We start from the raw sequence: 20,639 nt of genomic DNA on the forward strand, positions 1-20,639 counted from the left end.
ACAGTTTCGTAAATAACTACAGTTTAAGTCAACATCGCATATAAGTATGACATACATCGCATCAAATTGTATAGAATGCAAATTTCCGATTTATATGCGATGAATAATTTTCCATCGTACTGAACCACAAATTAAATCAGATTACATCGCAAGACTTTTCAAATTGAATTTATTATGACATATTAAATCGTATATGATGTCCAATCAACTCGTTTAATAAGAAATTAAAATTTGAACGTATATGGCCTCCACTTTTGTAGGTAAAAGCCCTTTTTGTGCATCCAATACGATTTCATAGTATGTATATATGTTTGTTTATCACATAAACAACTTTGAATATACGTGCATTCTGGTTGTCTGGGTATCTCCTTATACCCCCACACTCGCCCCACTTGCCTAATTTGGTTCTATTTGCTTGATTAGTTCTCGAGTTATGCAGAAATTTCTGTTTCATTTGTATGGGAGCCCCCCCTTACAGAAGGGGGAGGGGTCTCGAACCATCATAAGAACCTTCCACGGCCCCAAAAACCCCTGTATACAAATTTTCACGCCAATCGGTTCAGTAGTTTCCGAGTCTATAAGGGTCAGACAGACAGACAGAAATTCATTTTTTATATATATAGATAGATAGATAGATTTAAATAATCGTTGGGGCCTCCCTTAGCTTAGTCAGTAAAGGCGCAGCTATAAAAAAAGGAGCGCGTGAGAACGTAATAATCCAAAGAAGAAGAAGATTACCTAACTTTGGATATAAAACTCAGTCAAAATGTGTGAAAACAATTGTCTGTGAAGACAAAACAAATAGTTCCTCAAGTATTTTATGTACATAATCAATAAATTTAAGTAATCAAACATCAAAATTTAAAGCATGACATCACATTTTAATCCCGTTCATTATGTATGGGAAAAAAATAACATCAAGACTAGCACTTGCTGCATTTGCTCACGTGAGACTTGTTCAAACAGCAGCGCGGTGTTTCCATCCTGTGGGTGTTAAACATTGCTTTTCCGGCGGGTCGGTTGGTTGGTGCGCTTGCTTACCACGAAGAAGATAATTGATAGCGTGATAATGGTGACCTACATCATCATTTTCACATACATGCTGAATAAAAAAAACTCAATTTTCTCGGTCAGATTATTTGACAATCAGGAAACCACCGAGCAAACACCATCATTCAATATGTGATCCTGTGCTTGGCACATGTTGGTATATAGGTACAAGTGCAACACGGTACTGTGGGTGCTTTTACGCCCACCGCATGCACTTGCGTTTGTTGAAACTGAACGTAATGAATAATTTTCAATCTGACTGTATCTGGATGTATTTTACGGTAGTATAATGCTCATTGACAAAGCCTGATTCAATTGCACACATGAATGCTCAATTGTTTTTTAGGGAACGAAAAAAAAATGTATATTTGAAGCGGTAATTTTTTGATTCAGCGAGATAAACACTAACATATCTCTGGAGGCGACCCCGGCGTAGTGGTTAACATTCATACCTCTCACGCCAAAGTCACGAGTTCAAATCTCACCCCCGGACAAGTCACGAATGACCCAATAACACTCTGACTATAATAAAAAACTAACATATCTTCATCTTCCTGTCTCATAGCACTTCCACTGAAATTAAAGGCTTGCTGATTGAATGCTTTCTGAATATACACTCAAAACACACCCGAGAAGAGACTGAGATCAAGTACTGTATTACTCAGTTTGCTCTCAATTTGGACGTTTTGTTCGAAAATTACAACAAAGTGAAATCAAAATTATTTAATAATAGTGAACTGAAACCAAATTATGATTTCAATTTGACGTTGAAAGCATAACTTGTTTTCATTTTGCGTTCATTTTTATGCTTGAGCAGTGTCTGCAATATTAAATTACTATAACTGAGAACTTACAAGAAACAACATGATTGAAAGTTGTCCCAGTTGAGTCAAAGGTAAGTGATCCATTATCCTACAACATAAATTTCTTCAAACTATAAAAGCTGTCAGTAACAACTTCCATCTAAGCTCCCGAAAAGAAAGATAGCGAAGAAACAATTGAATTGCATACCCTTTCCATCCTCTAAATCCATTACAATTTTTTCACTCTCCATCCATAGTCAATCCACCACATCAACCAGCAAACTAACGTTCCTTACAAACTTTTCACTGTTCGCAACTTGGCTTTTTATTCGCTGCTCAGCTGCTCCAATTTTCTCACATTTCCCTTTTCCCCAAGGATTGCTTCCAGAAACTCGCACCTAGAGTGGCTTTCTGCATTTCGACTGTGGTTTTAGCTTACCACGGTGCCGTTACCGAGTGGTTACGGGCAATTCAGCCCCCCCGGGCCCCCCATGTTCGAGTACCTACCTACATTACAGAGTAGGGTAGGTAGCTGGAGCAAATCAGCTTCTTATGCTTTGTTCCCTCTGTGTGTGTGTGTGTGTGTCTTCTACTAGGTATGGGGTTTCTTTATGATTTCGATTGTTCTTCGCTTTGGTCTTTTCTTAAGAGGACTTTGAAAACTATATCCTGCGACCACCACCACCAGTATCAGCAGCAGTACAGCCACCTGCCACCGGAAAAAAATGTTCTCCGGCATTATAACGGTCTTTGTCGAGCTTCGAAAATGGGAAATAGTGTTTTCCACTACATTTAATCCAGCAGAAAATTAACAATTCAAGCCGAGCATTCTCCGACGAACAAAGGTCGTTTTGGGTGATATTAAAAAAGGTACGTAGAAAACTGTTCATCCAGTAAACGGAATCATCGTTCGGATCAATGATTATAAAAAAAGAGGAAACTTTAGCCGATTAACTGAAATGTATTTATAATTCAATAATGTTATTTTTTATTAAGTTTGAATTATTCACACATTTACTTAAATTCACCATGTTTCCAGCATATGTCACGGGACATCATTTCGCGTCGAATCACGACCAAAAGCTTTCGATACACCATTATCTTCACAGCGAGTGGTCCATCTCATATAGGCCGAATATCCCGCCCGGGACGAGACTAATCTAATTGTGGAGGGACGAGCAAATAATGGTTTCATTTTTCGGTGCAAATTTCAGGCTAACGACGGCAAATTTCATTACGTGCCCGTCGTCCGATCGATGTTTTGCCATTATATCGAGTTCCCTAGTGTGTGCTGGTGCCGAAAACGTGGTATTGTTAGAGGTCCTGTCTGCGTTCACCGAGTGGTCCACCATCGAATCGCAGATGGCGTTCGGCTGTTTGGCTGCAGCATCCATTGAAAATGTGGCCACACATACACAAACATGAAGGTACAAATACAGCGTTATTGCAAGATGGGACCACCACCACCCACCGTGGCGTGGCGTGTGTGGCGAAAACATTTATTGCTCGCGGATGATAAACGATGTGATCGAAAATAAATTTATTCGATTTCGTCGCCATTGTGCTGGTTTTAGTTATGCATGTAAACTTAACCACTGCGTCGTCAAATTTTCGGTTTCGGATGGTTAGTTTCAATTTTATTTATTATACCGGAGAGAAGGCCTATATTGAATGAATTTGAAACGTATTGTTTGTAGTTTTAAATGTATCCCAATTGTGCATAAAATAGGCCGATTTTCTATTTAGCAGCTCTTTCACTTCGAAATGATGAATCACTTATCATGTTGGATAATTTTTTGCAGTGATTGTTTTAAAATCAAATTAAATTATCGAATGTATTCTTCCAGGGAAACCAATAGCCGCCAGGTTTGTCCAATCAAAGTGATCTTGAAACTTCCTATAGCAGCATCATCAGAAATGTCACAAATAATAAGCCTTCCTTTTCGAGAGACTAAGACCGAAATCTTGACATTTTTGTAGGAGCAAGAGGTATTTTAAATCATTTTGAAATCTGTGCCTGCGATATTTCAAAAAATGTTTCTAGAATTTCCAAAAAATCGTCCCTAAACATCTGTCTCATATTCCATTATTTTTCATAACAATCCCGGAATTTTTAGCAGAATTAGGAATATTCTCCGGAAAACTCTTGCAACTGTTTGAAATTTCAAATTCTTAACAATTCTCACTAGAATTTGCCTAAATTTCTCTTTATTCCTATCAAAAATCTTTTGGTATACTCTTAAGCAGTGATCTCATTTCACCCAAATGCGGCTCTAGCGTACGTCTATTGTGCCTCCTTTGAGGATGTATGCATTGCAACTCATGCGAGCAAATCACTACGTTTACGGTGAGAGCACGACAATCCAAGTGTGAGAGAGTGCTTATTGAGAGCTTCTGTGATGAAAACTAAAATCACTCTCTCTAGAGAAATGAATTTAATGTGCTCTCGTGTTAACTCACCTAAAATCTCTAATGCTGGGTTTACACAGGACAAGTCAATTGATCAAGTCAGTTGAATTCAACTGACTTGAACGCGAATTGAACGTGTAAACCATGCCATTCAACTGACTTGATCAACTCACTTGAATTGAAAAAAGTTGAACCAGGCTCAACTTTTCAAGCGAATTGAATTCAACTGAGTTGATCATTTGACTTGCCTAGTCTAAACCCAGCTTAAGGGGTTTACCTCTCGAGAGACTTCACTGCAGAGCCCGATCTCCAGAGCATAGGTTTGAGCGCTGTTGAAGCATTATTTTGGTACAAGCATATTAAGCACAAAATGGATCTACTACCAGGAGGTTGGCAACCCTATATCAATCCTATACGTTTGACAGTAGACAATATCACGGGCCTTATTTAAATACGGCCCGCCTGACGTATACATGGCAGAAAGGGACGAAAAATCGTGTTATAAGCAGGAAGACAACAGCAGATGATAGCATCAAAAACATGGCTGCCAGCCAGGCCCCTGCCTACTACATATGAGACGCAAGCCAATCCCTCTAAGGCGGTCATTTTCTAAACAGGCCTGATAGGTCTAGGAGCTGTAATTAATAATAATTGAAATTTCTAATAACTAAAGTTGAAAAGACGCATCTGTGTCACTTGATAAGTCATACATGTAAACCACATAAATACAAGAAATAAAGATCATTTTAAGTCAAGTAAGTCACTACATATGAGCGTTTCGCGACGTGCGTAGGGTAACCATATGCTACAAAATTGATTCCTGGTCTGCCAGAAATAAGTCTGGTACAATAGCAGTTTTATTTGAAAATGGAACACAGCCACACAGATTGAATTCAACATGTGTTTGATTTTGACGTTCTGGTTCTATGGGATTTTAGGTATTTCAAGCATAACTATTAAACTTGACGTATCTGATTTTGTAAACAATCACTTCAATCGACGATTTGTGGTAACTGCAAGCTCACTAAATAGCTAGTAGGCGAAAGTTTCCCCTAACTGATGATGGTGTTTGTTTGCGTGGGTGATTTAAGGCTGGCGGACAATATATAAGTTTCCGGTTTTTTTTTGACAGATGAAATGCATGGGCTAGTTGTCAAAAAACCTGAAAACTTATCCATTGTGCGCCGGTCTTTATCAGTTAAGACAAATCGTCGATTGAAGAGATTGTTTACAGAAGCAGATGCGTCGATTTGAATAGTTACGCTTGATTTGTTTAGGCCGCTGCCATACTGAGAGTGTAGAAGCACGCAAAGCGTGAAATCGAATGTAAGGGATAATATCAATAATAGGAATTCTTTTGTATAGAACGTTAAGCGCGCCTCTTCGCTCCCACTATGGCAGCGACCTTAGAATCCTATGCTGAATCTATGGTAAAATTAACAGGCTGCTTAGATGTTCCATGCTGGTTTCAATCAACGATTACATGTATCCTGATTTTTGTACATGATAAAAGTTGGGATGGTTTTAAGGCTGTAAAGCTGCAGTTTTCATGCAAATCAGGTAAACTAGATCATTTCCAAGTATCAAAAATGAACTATGAATACCTTTTTCAGAAATATAACGAGAAGATGAATTGAATTGGTAACGACTACAAATGAACAATCTCAATTGAACCTTTGTAAATCATGAATTTTGTGATAGCGCACATATTTTTAAAACGATTGATAAAAACTCATTGTCCTACTTAAATGTTAAAAAAAGTAATCATTGTCCTCCTCAATCTCCAGACCTCAAATGAAATGTCCTCCTTTTCAAGTTTTTGATATGGTAACCCTAGTCGTGCGTGTCTGTTGTGAATTTGGTCTGAGCGTGTAATTGACTAATAAGAAAAACTGGCTGAATAAAGAAAAAAGGGAAGATGTTATCCAGCAAATTTTCAATAAGAAAAAAAAAATGATAAATAGTAACGGAAATTAGGTTTTCTTATCTTGGTGTTCGTTTTGTGATGAGGCTGGTAAACCATTTAAATGTGATTCTATGTCCATTCAGTGAAGGCCAACCACGCAAACAAACTTCTACCTACACGATGATGGTGTTGGTTTGTGTGGGCGGCCTTTGATGTGTGAGGAATAGACTTTGGAACGGTTTGTTTACAAATGCTGATGGGCCCTTTTCTATTGTTGATCCAGAATTGCACTTGCTCTATATCCAGAGGACCAACCAGTTCTTCCACTCCAGTGTTCTCTGGAGTGAGCTTCTGTGAGTTCACTGCAGAGTGTTCTTGAGCTCTTATGTCGCTCACTAGTTCCCACCAATGTAGAGTGATCTAATCTCACCGCGCAGTTCATTCCAAAAACTACACACACAGTAAGGGTGTAGTGAATAATATATTGCATGTTGTGCTTTTTCTAGAACGAACAGAGCAAGAAGTTTAGAATGTTAACTCTTGTCTCTCACAGAGGAGAATGAAAAGTATGCTCTTGAGAATTTAGAAATCTTGAAATTCTCCTCTGAATTCCATTAAAATTCACCTCAGAATTATCTTTGAATTATAAGCAGAATGGTAAAGACTTGGACAGGAATTCTCTTCAAAAAATTTCCTGATGCTTTCTTGTCATTAATCTCAGCATTCCAAAAGTATTCCCCCGAAATTCCCTTGAAATTCTCCTCAGAATGTCATTAGAATTATCAATAAATTCTCTTAGATTATTCTCAGAATTTCGTTAAAATTCTAGTTTGAAACTATCCTAAGCATTTCCTGCTAAAGTATCCTCAGAACTAGATCCTCCATTGTTTTTCCTAAATGCTGCTCAATAGAATGATCCTTAGCATTCTGCATGAACTCTGATGAGAATTTAGAAACTTCAGGAATTTTCTTTAGATTTCTTAGGAATTCTCCTCGGAATGCTATTGAAAGCTATTCTTGGCTTGGATTTCCTCCTTAATTTTTCAGGAGCTAACCTCCGAATTCGGTTTTCTTTCGGTATTCTCTTGAAGCTCCTTAGAATTCTTTCTGTTTTTCAGCAGTGGTGGCCGACCAGCAAAATACGCTACGAAGGGGAGTGGATTTTTATAATTGATCTAAAACATGCTACGCCAGTTATGCGTGGCCACTTACAAAACTAAAGAGTTGTTTTCACAGAGTATTATAAACGTATATAATTTGATCGTTACGTAGTGTACCCGGATAGAGGGCAATAGCAAAACCAGAGCAGAATAATATCAAATTTAAGTATGTTATTGTGTTATTGATAAGTTGTGCGATATAACAAGTAAATAGATTATTATGCTATCAAAGCTTAATTTGCTTTTGTTTTGATATTTTGGTGTCATGAATTCAAGAGCTAATTATGGTCTGATAGCAAAATAAGCCATTAATATGTCATGCAATTGATTAATTTAAATAAAACATACCAAATAGCTTGATGAGATATAATAGCAAAATGTGATTTTTTGCTATTCTTTAGATATGGCAACAACTGACTTTGCTATTACTCAGTTATGGTCGGAAGGTTAGCTACGATCATTTTTTCACGTGACGAACCAGCCTTTGCAGAAAGTCTCGGAAATACATATGAGTAACCAACCAACCATTAATTGAATTTTGACTTTGGAATTCACCTTGAAATTTCTTAAAATTCGCCTGTTCACAATCTCTGTAATATTTTTCTCAGAACTATCATGCAAATCCTTAGAACTCACATGGAGTTCTCCTTACGTTTTTTGAAAAACTTCTTAAATTAACATTGAAATTATCATCAGAATTGTTCAAATAATAATTCCTGTTAAATTCTCTTCAAAACTAATATCAAATTCTAATTGATTTTCTCTGGAAAATTCTTTTAAGTGGCAGAAACTATTTTATGTCCAAGTCCAAAAGCGTCGACATTATTTGCAGCCTAATCTTAATGCCGTCTTGGATTTTTTTCAAAAATCTAATCTTAGTCCCAGAATCTTGAGATTTTGTACAAGCTTGTAATTAGAAATCTTGAAGAATGTTGGCGACTATATAGTGGAGTACCTGTATAAATATAGATAGAAGGATTTGTAATGTCGATTTAATTGCACTACCTTAATTTCTTATCCTTGACAGGTACACGAATTCCGTCTACAATGTGCAGACTGCTTCAGGGTAATGTAATATATATAGAGTGTTATACAAGTCGAGAATTAGCACAAGACACTGAAGAAGTTTGCATATTGTAGACGAAATAAGCGTATCTGTCAAGGATAAGTAATTCAGTTAATGTAATTAAAATGAAATTACACATTCTTCTCTCTTTCATGATCATGAGCATGAGCATGATTGACCGCCCACGGTTGCTACTCTGTTATTTCCAGATCAGCTGTACTTACACAGAGAACCAATAGACGATGCTTGGGACTAGAAATCATCCTCAATGTGTAAAAACTGGTGATCTCAGACTAGAGAATACCAGCGCCGGCCGCACCCGAACGCAGATCAGGAAAGGAATGGTTAGGAATGTGTTGACGTGACATTCGCTTTGATGGAAGCCGAAAAAATCCTCTGCACTACCACTAGGAATCACAGGGATGTTTGATAAAAGGGTAAGGTTTGCAGCAGGGTTTGTTTTGGTAAACGATAAGCTGAATTGACGTCCTAACGATAAATATAACGTATAACGTATAAATAAATAAAAAGGAATAATCTCACTCAAATAACCAAGTGGAGCTGCACCAACAGCAACTAGCTTCCTCGTAGACTTTCTTCGACCCATCGCAGGTATATCCTTTAAAACACAGACGCCAAAATTCCGGATCCATCTCATCGATATATAATTAATACAATATTACAAAATACAAACAACTCAATTACTTTAAACTCAAGCTATATATGAATATTTTAACTGCATGGTATGATTGAACTTAACTTTACCTATTTATTGAATCCACAATTTAAGTAAAGAATCAATTTGCTAAATAATCGAGGTTATTTGAGCATAGTTATAGAGTTATAAAACAAGTATCAATGAATAATTTTTGAAATAGCAACACTGCAAAGGTAAAACAATTTAAAAACATTAGCCTAATGTATGACGATATTAAATTTATTCTATTACCAAAGTGCTTGTCTCTTTCATTATTTAAATAAAAAAATGGTGTCTTGATTCTTGAAATTGAATTATTTCTTTGATTTCAACCTCAAACATGTTATTCCCTGGATCTCTTTTTTTTTTAATTTATAAATTCAATCTACTGCTCTACAAAGTAGTTTTAAGTTTAATGGTCCATTAAGCTCAGTATGATTCTACGTGAAGCAGTGTTGTGAAATTCGGATTTTTTTTTTTCATTTTGGGAGTATTTCCCAAGCAATCAATAACTGACCGCAATGGGCCAGCACGTGTCCAGGACGGATTTCGAGTGGTGTTACACCGAGAAACCGTACGCCAGTCGAAGGAAGATTATCCTGCAAAAGTATCCGCAGATCAGGAAGTTTTTTTCGGTTATGATCCGCGGTTCACGTTTGTGGCTGGTGCCATGGTGCTAACGCAGTTTGCAATGTTGTTCATAATGAAGGACCAATCGTGGAAGATGATTTTCCTGGTGGCATATTTCTTTGGAGGGGTGATTAATCATTCGCTAGAGCTCGCCTGTCACGAGATTGCTCACAATCTGGCTTTTGGACATGCAAGGCCGATGGCAAACCGGCTGTTTGGATTTTTCTGCAACCTCCCGATAGGATGCATCCAACGAAACTTTTAAGTGCAAAAGAATCATTACCAACATAGGAGAAAATTCGGTAAGATGTTTCCATTACATTATTTTATGATTCTTCAATATTGTACAAATATTTACACATAACACACAACTACACATAGTAACTGGAACGTTTGGTACGGTATGTCCATGCATCTTTCCACCCCTGTAGATTCAAGAAAAATGTTTCCATTCATTTCCAAGAGTCATCTTTGCGGCAAATACAACGCAGTAGGCCTGGCCGTATTGATGTTTATATCATATCTCAGATATGCTGTAAACATCAATTAGACAAGAAAAATGATTAGACCTCATCTAACCTAATCATTTTCCAGGATGCTTTCTCGTACTGGCTGCGTTTGTATTAGATTAGATTAGATTAGATTAGATTAGATTAGATTAGATTAGATTAGATTAGATTAGATTAGATAAGATTAGATTAGATTAGATTAGATTAGATTAGATTAGATTAGATTAGATTAGATTAGATTAGATTAGATTAGATTAGATTAGATTAGATTAGATTAGATTAGATTAGATTAGATTAGATTAGATTAGATTAGATTAGATTAGATTAGATTAGATTAGATTAGATTAGATTAGATTAGATTAGATTAGATTAGATTAGATTAGATTAGATTAGATTAGATTAGATTAGATTAGATTAGATTAGATTAGATTAGATTAGATTAGATTAGATTAGATTAGATTAGATTAGATTAGATTAGATTAGATTAGATTAGATTAGATTAGATTAGATTAGATTAGATTAGATTAGATTAGATTAGATTAGATTAGATTAGATTAGATTAGATTAGATTAGATTAGATTAGATTAGATTAGATTAGATTAGATTAGATTAGATTAGATTAGATTAGATTAGATTAGATTAGATTAGATTAGATTAGATTAGATTAGATTAGATTAGATTAGATTAGATTAGATTAGATTAGATTAGATTAGATTAGATTAGATTAGATTAGATTAGATTAGATTAGATTAGATTAGATTAATGGTCCATTTAGCTCAGTATCGTTAAGCCTTGTGCCTTTGGAACAAATCTCAATTCTACATCTCATGAAAGTTTTAAATTCAGGGACTTTCTAAAACATTCTTTATTTTGGACTTCAACAAGCTATCTTCATTTTTGAACTTAGATAATTTGTTGCCTATTTGGATTGTAATAAATATTCAAGATAATTCAAAACTAGTATCATCTTGAGATTGTGCTAATGCCATGTTCAGACAATAACAATTGGTCAAAATTTGTCTCGTATCAAGAAAACCACTTATAACACGTTACAATACCCTGGTCCAGGCCTGCCTAACCTTTCTAAACTTGCTTTTTTTAAATGGATGTATCTATGTGCGATGACCATGTTTAAAGCTGCATTTTGTTAATTTCTCATTCATTTTGGGCTAAAGTTCATAATGATGAATAAAATTGGACTAGAATAATATCATTGCAGAGATCCAGAAACCACGTTCAGTCCGCTGGCCACTCGTTGGGCAGCGCTGACCGAGGCTAGAGAAAAAGATTACAGTGAGTGGTACCGTCCACCCACCACAGTTTCTAATTGCGTTGATTTTTTGTATGTGTCAACCATTAACTAGTTCAAGGGTGGACTGGTCAAAACTTGATCGACCAAAATTTGACGATTTTTTTAATCGTGCATTTAAAAAACTTCAAAGTCCCTCATTTTGTAGGTCTGTGCGTACGGATTGTTGCCTCTATATAGTTTTTGCCATGTTCCATTCAGTTGTCATAATAGCGTCGAAGCAAGAGGAACAGTGTATCAAAGTTTTGCTCACGCATAAGCGAAATGCAAATTATTCCCACGCAGATTGATTGCGTCAGAAATTTGATTGCGTTATAATAAACGATGAAATATACGTCAAAACGGATTTTAAGCAGCTCCCAGGCTAAGATTTACATGGCTACCGGAAAAAGAAAGGTTCAAGATAAGTTTAAGCAGAAAAAGTTGTCAAAGTTCCTGAAATTTTTTTCGTTTTTATTGGAATAGTCAACCAAGATATTTATAAAAAAAGAAATGTTGCCTTTTTTTAAGAAACACAGTTGTTCCGTGCTGTTTTGGCCAGACCTCGCTTCCTGTCACTACGGGAAAATGGCTCAGAAACGGTATACCGCCAACAACGTGCAAGTCGTAACCAACGACAAAAACCCTCCAAACTCGCCGGAGCTGCACCCAATTGAAAAATATTGGCCAATCGTTAAGCGGAACCTCAAGAAAACTCAGAGAACAGTTGGAAATGAGAAACAGTTCAAAGCAAATTGACGTTCAGCATCAAATAAGGTTGATACAACAGCGGTTCAAAATCTAGGGTGGTGAAACGGAAAGCCCGGCAGTTTGCATTTGGAAAATCGGTAGCCTATTCAAGTAATTTTCCTGTATTTTGTAGTCATTGATCTTCAAAAAGAAATAAAGTATGACTATTTATACAATAACATAATCAGTGTGCACTTAATCATGACTGACCAATTTTAGACCGTTCCACCCTTTATCTACAGAAAATCGGCTCAATTGGTTGAAGGACAGCCGAGAAATAACGGTGGGTAGTCGGTACCACCCACTGCATACATGTAACCCCTCCATGATGTTTTTATTTAGTTCGTTTATTTGGTAGGCACAAACACGTTAGCTTTACGGAGCCGATGGGAGGGGTTACTGTAAGCTTTTTCCCTAGACTCGGGCAGCGCTGCCCAACGTGTGGAGGGGTTACTGAACACATTTACTTAATTGATGAAATACCATCTACCATATCACTTTAAAAAACATAAGAAGTACCTAACCACCTATTCAGGATATCATATCAACCTATGCGGTATGGTCACACCCTCTAAGACATTGTTCGTGTATGTTACCCGTTTATTAGGGTGGTTCCCTTTGGGCTCGGTTCTGAGCCAATCGCTATCAGTCGATATTAGTGGTTCCTACCCGAGACGTCACGGGAAATTTACCAAAACTCACATTTACCGATTCCCGGAAAGCTAGTTTGACCTCCGGGACATAGGTTTTTTGTACAGAATTATTTAAATTTAGATTTTGGCCACTGTACAAAATTTATTATAAAAAAAGTTTTGTTTTCTTGATTAAAACCCAAGTCAAAGCTGATATTTGTATAATGACATATTTTTTGTTTGTCAGTACTCTCTAAAGAATCTTCTTTGAAAATTTAATTTTTATTGGTATTATAATTAAAAAGTAGCTGTTTATGTGGGTGCAATTTGTTTTTTTTTTTATCTAGTTCGTTTATTTGGAAGGCTCAATCGCGTTAGCTTTACGGAGCCGATAATTCATTGTTCACTGTGTGTAACAAGATTCACTTAATTCTATGTCTAGTAGGAGTTGGGCCGATTACTCGCGGCTTACTCGAGGTTAGAAGGGTACATTTTTGAAGGATAGGATCAGGGGAGGAGCTTGGGGTAGGGTTTCGTTGTCTCATCAGAGCGTTGTCGCCAGTATGAACGGTAGTGCTGTTCTAGCTTCGTCCGGGAGCAATTTGTTGTGGAATACACCCTTTAGTTGCAACGCCATGCTTTCAATTCTAATATATGTGCCATCCAGCGTGAAAAGCGAATAATATTTTTCCACAAAAAGCACATTCCAGCTCTAAACATACACTCCCACAGCAAGTAAATCGATAATTCCTGGTTCTCCTGGGTCTGGGACGAGACTTTACCTGCACAGCACCATACCAGCAATGACGACGGCGACAACGGTTGATGCCTGGCAATTGGTTGGGGAGCACCAGCAGCAGACAAAAGGAAATTTATTCCAGCGAGGATTTTGATTAAATTTTAATTAGCATTACATCAAAATCTCATCGAGTGGAGAGGTGCTTGTTCCCCGGAACGAGAGCTCGACGGTAATAATGATGGCGATGATGTTGCAAAGTAGGAAGCATTTCGGTGTTTTTCGGCGCACACATGGCCGGCTGCTTTCGTGTGCTGCAGCGGAGTGTGCTGGATATTGTGTGGGTCGGTACTCTGCTCCGGTATGGTCTCTGAAGGTGTGTTTGCGTGAATGAGCCGTAAGAAGGATTTTCTTGTACGGGCTGTTTACTGTACGGGCACTACGTTTGGTAGGAACGTACAGGGTAAATTGACATCGCACAGTTTTTCGTTGCTTTCCAATTACTAATTATGTGATTTTATGTGCTGAAATGCTAGTTTAAGTACTGCACTGAATTTTACCCCTAGGGTGCGTTTTGGACCACCATACCCCATTTTTTTCTCTCTTCTTGAGAAGGACATTTCGGATAAACGCTCAGAGCTTTCAACAATGAGGATTATGGCAGCCGTAATGAAAATCAACAGTGATGCCTATGCGATACACAAACGGATTTATGATGACACTGAAAGTCCCTTAAATCACCATGGCATGACGTTTGAACTGGAGATGATTACATTAGTTGAATATGTGTTTTAATATGATTCAACCGCTGGTGCATTGATAACCATTGGTTCAAGTTAAATACATCAACATCATGGATGAATCTACCTCCATTTTCTTGTAACATATTTTTTTTAAATTTACCTAAATACTACCCATTTCAAACTCCCTATATGAAGAATCCAAATCAGTGGAAATCATTGACTCCCATCACTATCCATATCTGATGACATATTTATCTTTCATCACACTACTACAATTGAAACAAACTCACTGACTATAAACACCCGGTTACGATCTTGTCTGACATGGCGCATATACATCGCACGATTGAGCAACAGTCATACCATTTAATGTGCGGGCTACGTTTAAATCTAGGCCATCATACAAGAGTCAGGACATGTACACATACCCATTGCCCGTTGGGCGTTGACGTTGTGTATCCATCGTATAATATAGAAAACCGACTCCGGGTTTTACCGCCATGAGTATGTAATCATCGCCTTTGTTTACGTGCAAATGCTTGGAAATATACTTTTTCCCAGGAATCCACGACCCGACATGACGACATGGAATCAAAGCTCTGACTACTGGTCGAGGACGATGATGGTGAAACACGGTGGCATTGTTATCTCTATATAGGTAGTTGATGTCTGTGTTTGCCCAGTGTCGCATCAAAGCCCTTCGGCTATTTTATGTCCTGGAACAGTTTCATTTGGGGGCCGTTCATGAACTACGTAGACAGATTTTGAAAGGTTTTCTAACTCTCCCTCTCCCACGTCGACAATGATCAATACATATTTTTTTTATAAATTTGTATCGACCGTACAAATCTTCAACCCCCAAAGTGTGTACGCAGCTTATGTACAGCCCCTTAGAACAGTAGCGCACTGAGCATAGGAAGAGTTTTGATTTGGTTTGTCCGCACGTGGGCCATGAATAGAGGGTAAATATGTTTAATCTTCTAACCTCTATTGTCTTAGAGGTTTGCCTGTGCAACGGATGTCAAATACAGTATTTCGTTGAATATCAATCACTTTTGTTTGTTTTGATAATAACTATCAATGTACTTCGAGAAGAAAAAAGTCCGAGCACTGAAGACGTGTTACCACAACCGAGCTCAATTTAATAAGTGCCATATCAATTTTAAAATTATAAGGACTGTATCAAAAATACGTTGTAAACAAAATTTTCCTTCTAATCTCACACATTTTTTTTTAATCTTCGATTATGTGTGTGATGGCCTTCTTCGAAACTTAACGAAGAAAAAAAAAACAAACTTTGTTCTTTAAGGGACTGGTCTCATGTTAGATTTTATTCGTCTTATAAGGTTTAGGACAGTGCATTTTCGTGTTTTTTGAACGCATCGTTACAGTATATGTTTGACTATTTCTAGGTTTTAAAACTCTTAGGCTGTGTTCCATTTGGAAAATTTTCACTTAAATTTGACACTTCGAAAATAAATTAAGATGTTTGAAAATCCCTCTGTATTCGAGTCGAATGGTTTCCTTTCATATACGCAATTTGGATTTCGGAGAGGCAAAGGAACGAGCGACTGTTTTGCGTTGCTTTCAACTTAAATTCAACTGGCCTTGAGCAAAAACAGCAAATGGGTTAAGTTTTCTTGGATATTCAGGGGGCTTTTGGTTCTGTTTGTATCGATGTCCTTTCGGTAAACTCCACGATAGTGGACTTTCACCAATTATGAACAATTATGGTTGTCATTGACGGTTGTCTTAATGAAAATTGCTCGCTACGGCAGCTTGCAGATGATGGCGTTGTTTCCGTTACCGGACCAAGTGCACCGGACCTGCAAGGACCATTGCAAGATACCTTAGACAATTTGTCTAATTGGGCTATGAAGCTAGGTATCGAATTATTTCCGGAGAAAACTGAGTTGGTTGTTTTTTCTAGGAAGCATCATTTGGTTGCTGGGTACATTATCAAAGAGCTTTGGGGGTGATGTGGCTGGCAGCAAGGCGAGCGAATGTTCAATGAAAATTAACTCTTAAAGAACAATAATGTATGGAGATCCTGAAAAAAAAACCGTTTTGACGTGACGGTTGAGTAATGCTGAGCTATTAGGGTGTTCAACTCAGATGAGGCTGGCGAGCTGTATGTTGTTTGGAACGAGGGTGACGCGCTTGGCATAGATGACCCACAGCGACTCACGAAGAGCTACTGAATCCGATCAGTAGCGGTGCGACTTATTCCTCCTTCTTCGGTGAATGGACGCTCATATGGGCTGCAGCTCACAGCCTTTCTTTGTGTACTGATTGTTCAACGCCACGTGCCGAATGCACTGCTGCTGCTGATGATGATGACGACCAACCAGGCACCACCTCACACGGTGATTGAATAAGCACCGTTCGGCGAAACCAGAGGGAAATCGATTTTGAAATCTGTGTTAGGGAAAGCACTTTTTGCAGGCCATCGGTTATAATTTTGATCACCATTGCAACAGTTGGACATTTGTGTAATTTTAAATAGTGACCTATTGATAATTGATTAAGTGTTCATTTAGCAGATTCGTAGAAAAATTTCCAATCGATTGGCTTGTTTAGAATCCAAATCCATCCGCTATTATCCAAGTTGTAAGTGGTTAAAACCTGACCATTTATCGTAATTCGGTCGATTTTGGTTTTTTGAAATAACACCTCCAATATGTTGCCAAATAACGTAATCCTACATCAAAAGATCCCCATCTCAAACACATCGTTAAACTTTTTTTTATTAAGGTAGCCATCTTTTTCCCTTGCTATCAGCAAGCCTACGAATTAACTGTGACGAAAGGGGCAGCATAACGTGTGACATCCAGTGCTTCTACTGGATATTCTGTTCAAGTAGTACTATATCGACTGAAATCACCAGTTTGCTTTAACGAAATGACTTTAAAGCAATTTTAGCCAACACAATCAACTGCCACGAGGTAGCGGCAATGCTTAGCTTCGCAAATTTCCTGAATGAATTCCTGAAAATGTTTCAGCTCCTCTTAGCCAACTTTACAAAACATCAGATTCAAACCTCTCAACCAGCATTAGATAACCGCAAACAAAACCATCGCGACACTCCCAAACTCATTTAAAATTTAATGGCGTGTAATTTCCGAAATGGCAATTCGTTACGCGCATTATTCCAGTTGAAGTGAATTGAAACCATCTAGCATAAATTTTGTTAACGACCGTCCTTGACAAATGACAGTCGCCTCGGCACTGCTGCGGTCTGACTCCGAAAGCATATATGTATTATTCACATTCTTGGTCACATTTCTGTTACAATATAAGCTCTAGGCAGACAATGTGTGTACACACGAGTGCGTTAGAGCGAGATAGATAGAGGGAAGAAGTTGAATAAAGTTATAAAAACCTGCTATAAAAATCCTATGTATGATGGATGCGCTGCTCCAACGTAACTTCACTCATTACGACAACAACGGTGACGATGCTGCTGCTGTTGCTGCTGTGATGTATCCTTTATCTTCATTTCCACATCTTGTCAAGTAGACAGATACACACAACACAGATGCTGTCGCTGATGATGATGATGATGATCTTGGGACGCGAATGTTTTTATATAAATTTGAAAACCACGTTGTAGCGGTATCTCGTGTTGTTCTTTTGCCTGTTTTAAATCATAGAAAAACTTTTCTCTCCCCAACACGTCAAATCTTTTCATACGGTGAATTCACTTTTTGCACTTGCCTTGTTTGCTCGCTCGATGTACTTTTTCTCTTCTTTTCTTTCTGGTATTACAGTCTTCACAAAACTATTTTCTTTCAGTTTTTCATCTTTTTCCAGAAAATTTCACCATGTGGATCCCTTCAGTTTTCCTTTCACACCGCGTTATTTATGAATAAGTAGCCAGCAAATGTCGAAAGAAAAACCAGTCACAACTGTGCCTTTAGTGTCATTAACTTATGTTCTTCAACTCTCCAGGATCAGGATAGTCTTGTCGTCTATCAGCTGTTAACCACCTTTGTTTCTATTTAACACAAGGGATAGTCCCAATACTAAAAGCTGTGGAAAACCAACCGTCCAACCGAGTTGTACATAACGTCCTTCGTAATGTGTTTTGCTCAAATCAAACTGGTTTTTTTGTTCTTCAACGATCTTTTCAGATACCCTTTTCTCATTCTTCGAAATCAGCATCCACATACAGTTTCATGCTCATGTCACTCGAGCACAAGAGCCGTTTGAAGGAGGTCTCCACAGCCAGCAAAAAGGAGGTGTTATTTATGATGGAAATCTCAAAGATTTATCACCTTGGTTTTTCGTTTTGTTGGTATTTGTAGTGCTGTGCAGTTGGCTCGACACAGGGACTGAGACAGGAGTCGGCCCAGATTCACTTACCGAGGGCACACATACAAAGTCCTCCGGCATCAAGCGACTCTACACACGTAGCTAATCCTGGTTGTTGCTCAAGTAGCTTCTACCGTACTGCCTTTGGTTCGGAACTTTTCCCCTGATGGGATCACACAAGCTAGGGCTCGGCACTGCACCGGGTCGAGCATACAGAGCGAACGTGCCACCCAAATCTCTTCTTTTCGTTTCCCACCACTCTACCCTCAGATATGACCACTAAAACAAGTTTAATGGTGCAATTTTTCACCGATCCTAATACCGTGTCTCACCTTTTGTATGTGTATGACCGTCCAACGACGCTCTCGGATGGGACCAGAACACTTCAGTGTTTTTAATATCTACCACTTTTTTCATCGTTTTCACTGAAAAACGTTGCTAGGGAATCAGTATACCGACGTCCGATGACCGTGTCCTGATCTTCTTTAGTGACTCGTTCGTCACTGGTTTCGTTTCACTGTTGAGCACTGTAAAAAAATGAGAAATTTTGGATGAAAACCTTGCCAAATCATGTGTAAGTTATCAGTTAGTATATTTTTGATCAATATTAATCACCAGAATTTGATTCCCATATGCCATAAGACAATCGTATTAAAAAAATTCTCATTAAAAATTAAAAACGCACTTTAGTTATAGTTAAACGATACTTGTTAATTGAAACCATTCAATTATGTTTGAAAAGTCCATGAAAAATAGGTCATAATACCCCACTGGCATGTTTTACACTATTTCACCCTATAAGGACCTTCTTAGATGTTCAACCTTTGTAGACTTTTAGAGAACTTCGTGAATGTCCAATATTGATATCGATAAAGTTCTCCGGATATTGTTTAAGTCTTCAGATTGAAAAAGTTTATTCTGAAGATCTCAACTGTTCAAAAATTCAAATAAATTCCTCAGATATTCTCTCCAAACGGCAGTATTAAAAACGTCCTCAGCTGATGGCAGATTTCAGCAAACTTCTTTTCATATTGTTTTTAAATCTCCAGGTTGATGAAGTATTTTTCTGAATATCTTCAACTGTTCAGAAGTTCAAGAGTCGTCTCTAAAATATTCTTAAAAATGACACGTTGATCAGGAAGCATTCAAGAGAATCGATAATTTTAGTAAAGTTCTGTGGATATTCAGGTCGATCATGTGTTATTCTGCAATAAAACGGCTTTGTGTTACAGGGGGAGGTTGCTCATCGATTCTTCCGGTCCGCCTCCTAGCATCGTGCTATAAGGTACCAGGTGGTACCCAGGGTAGTTGATCGATAGCTTGATGACGTCATTTCGCTATTATTTGCAATGGTAAATTCTCATGACATGCGTTGCCGATGAGATGTTGTCGAGTTGTTGATCAGCAACCATCGTGGTAACTCACCGATTACCTGTCGATCTGCCAAATTTGGAAAGACGTCTGCATTGAATTGTCTTATATAATAATATTCCGCCCACTATATCACAAGAAATTGCGAGTAGCTGAGTGGAATGGAGATAAGTTAAGCATTGGGTACAGGACCAAGTCTCCCCTGGGTGGTGCCAGAAGATGAGCGCAATAGACTCATCAAGTTGCCATAGGGCACGGAATGAGACTATTGCATGGCTGGGTTGTCAAAGTCCTCTATTCGTTAGTTATTTCAGGTGGATTAGAACAGGTTTAGGTTTAGGGATTGGTTCTACGCTTAGAGGAAGCACAATACGGTTAGTGGTTTCTTATTGTGGTCTGGTTCAGATGGTAGTTGCTATCCAAAAATGTACCTTCCCTCACTTAATCAGTCAGGTATCTTGTGAACTTTAAGTAACGCATGGGGCTAACGTGAAACACTTCTATCCTGGGTGGCTGCTTGCTTTTTCCTTGGCCTGGACCCTGGTTAGATTTATGTCAACTTGTTTGATTACTTT

At 37.9% G+C, this 20,639-nt stretch overlaps 1 protein-coding gene across 1 annotated transcript in view; it reads right to left on the minus strand.

The window, feature by feature from the left end:
- LOC135701411 (uncharacterized) overlaps positions 1 to 20,639 on the minus strand; it is a 246,188-nt gene that overhangs the window by 191,692 nt on the left and 33,857 nt on the right. Inside the window, exon 2 of the mRNA XM_065222204.1 lies at positions 17,762 to 19,220. The gene's annotated coding sequence lies outside the window, so the exon portion shown is untranslated. The remainder of the gene's footprint in view (positions 1 to 17,761; positions 19,221 to 20,639) is intronic.

The sequence above is a fragment of the Ochlerotatus camptorhynchus genome, unplaced genomic scaffold (genome assembly GCF_037179485.1).
Source record: "Ochlerotatus camptorhynchus isolate MF236.1 unplaced genomic scaffold, CSIRO-AGI_Acam_v1.1 ptg000014l, whole genome shotgun sequence".
NCBI classification, from domain to species: Eukaryota; Metazoa; Arthropoda; class Insecta; order Diptera; family Culicidae; genus Ochlerotatus; species Ochlerotatus camptorhynchus.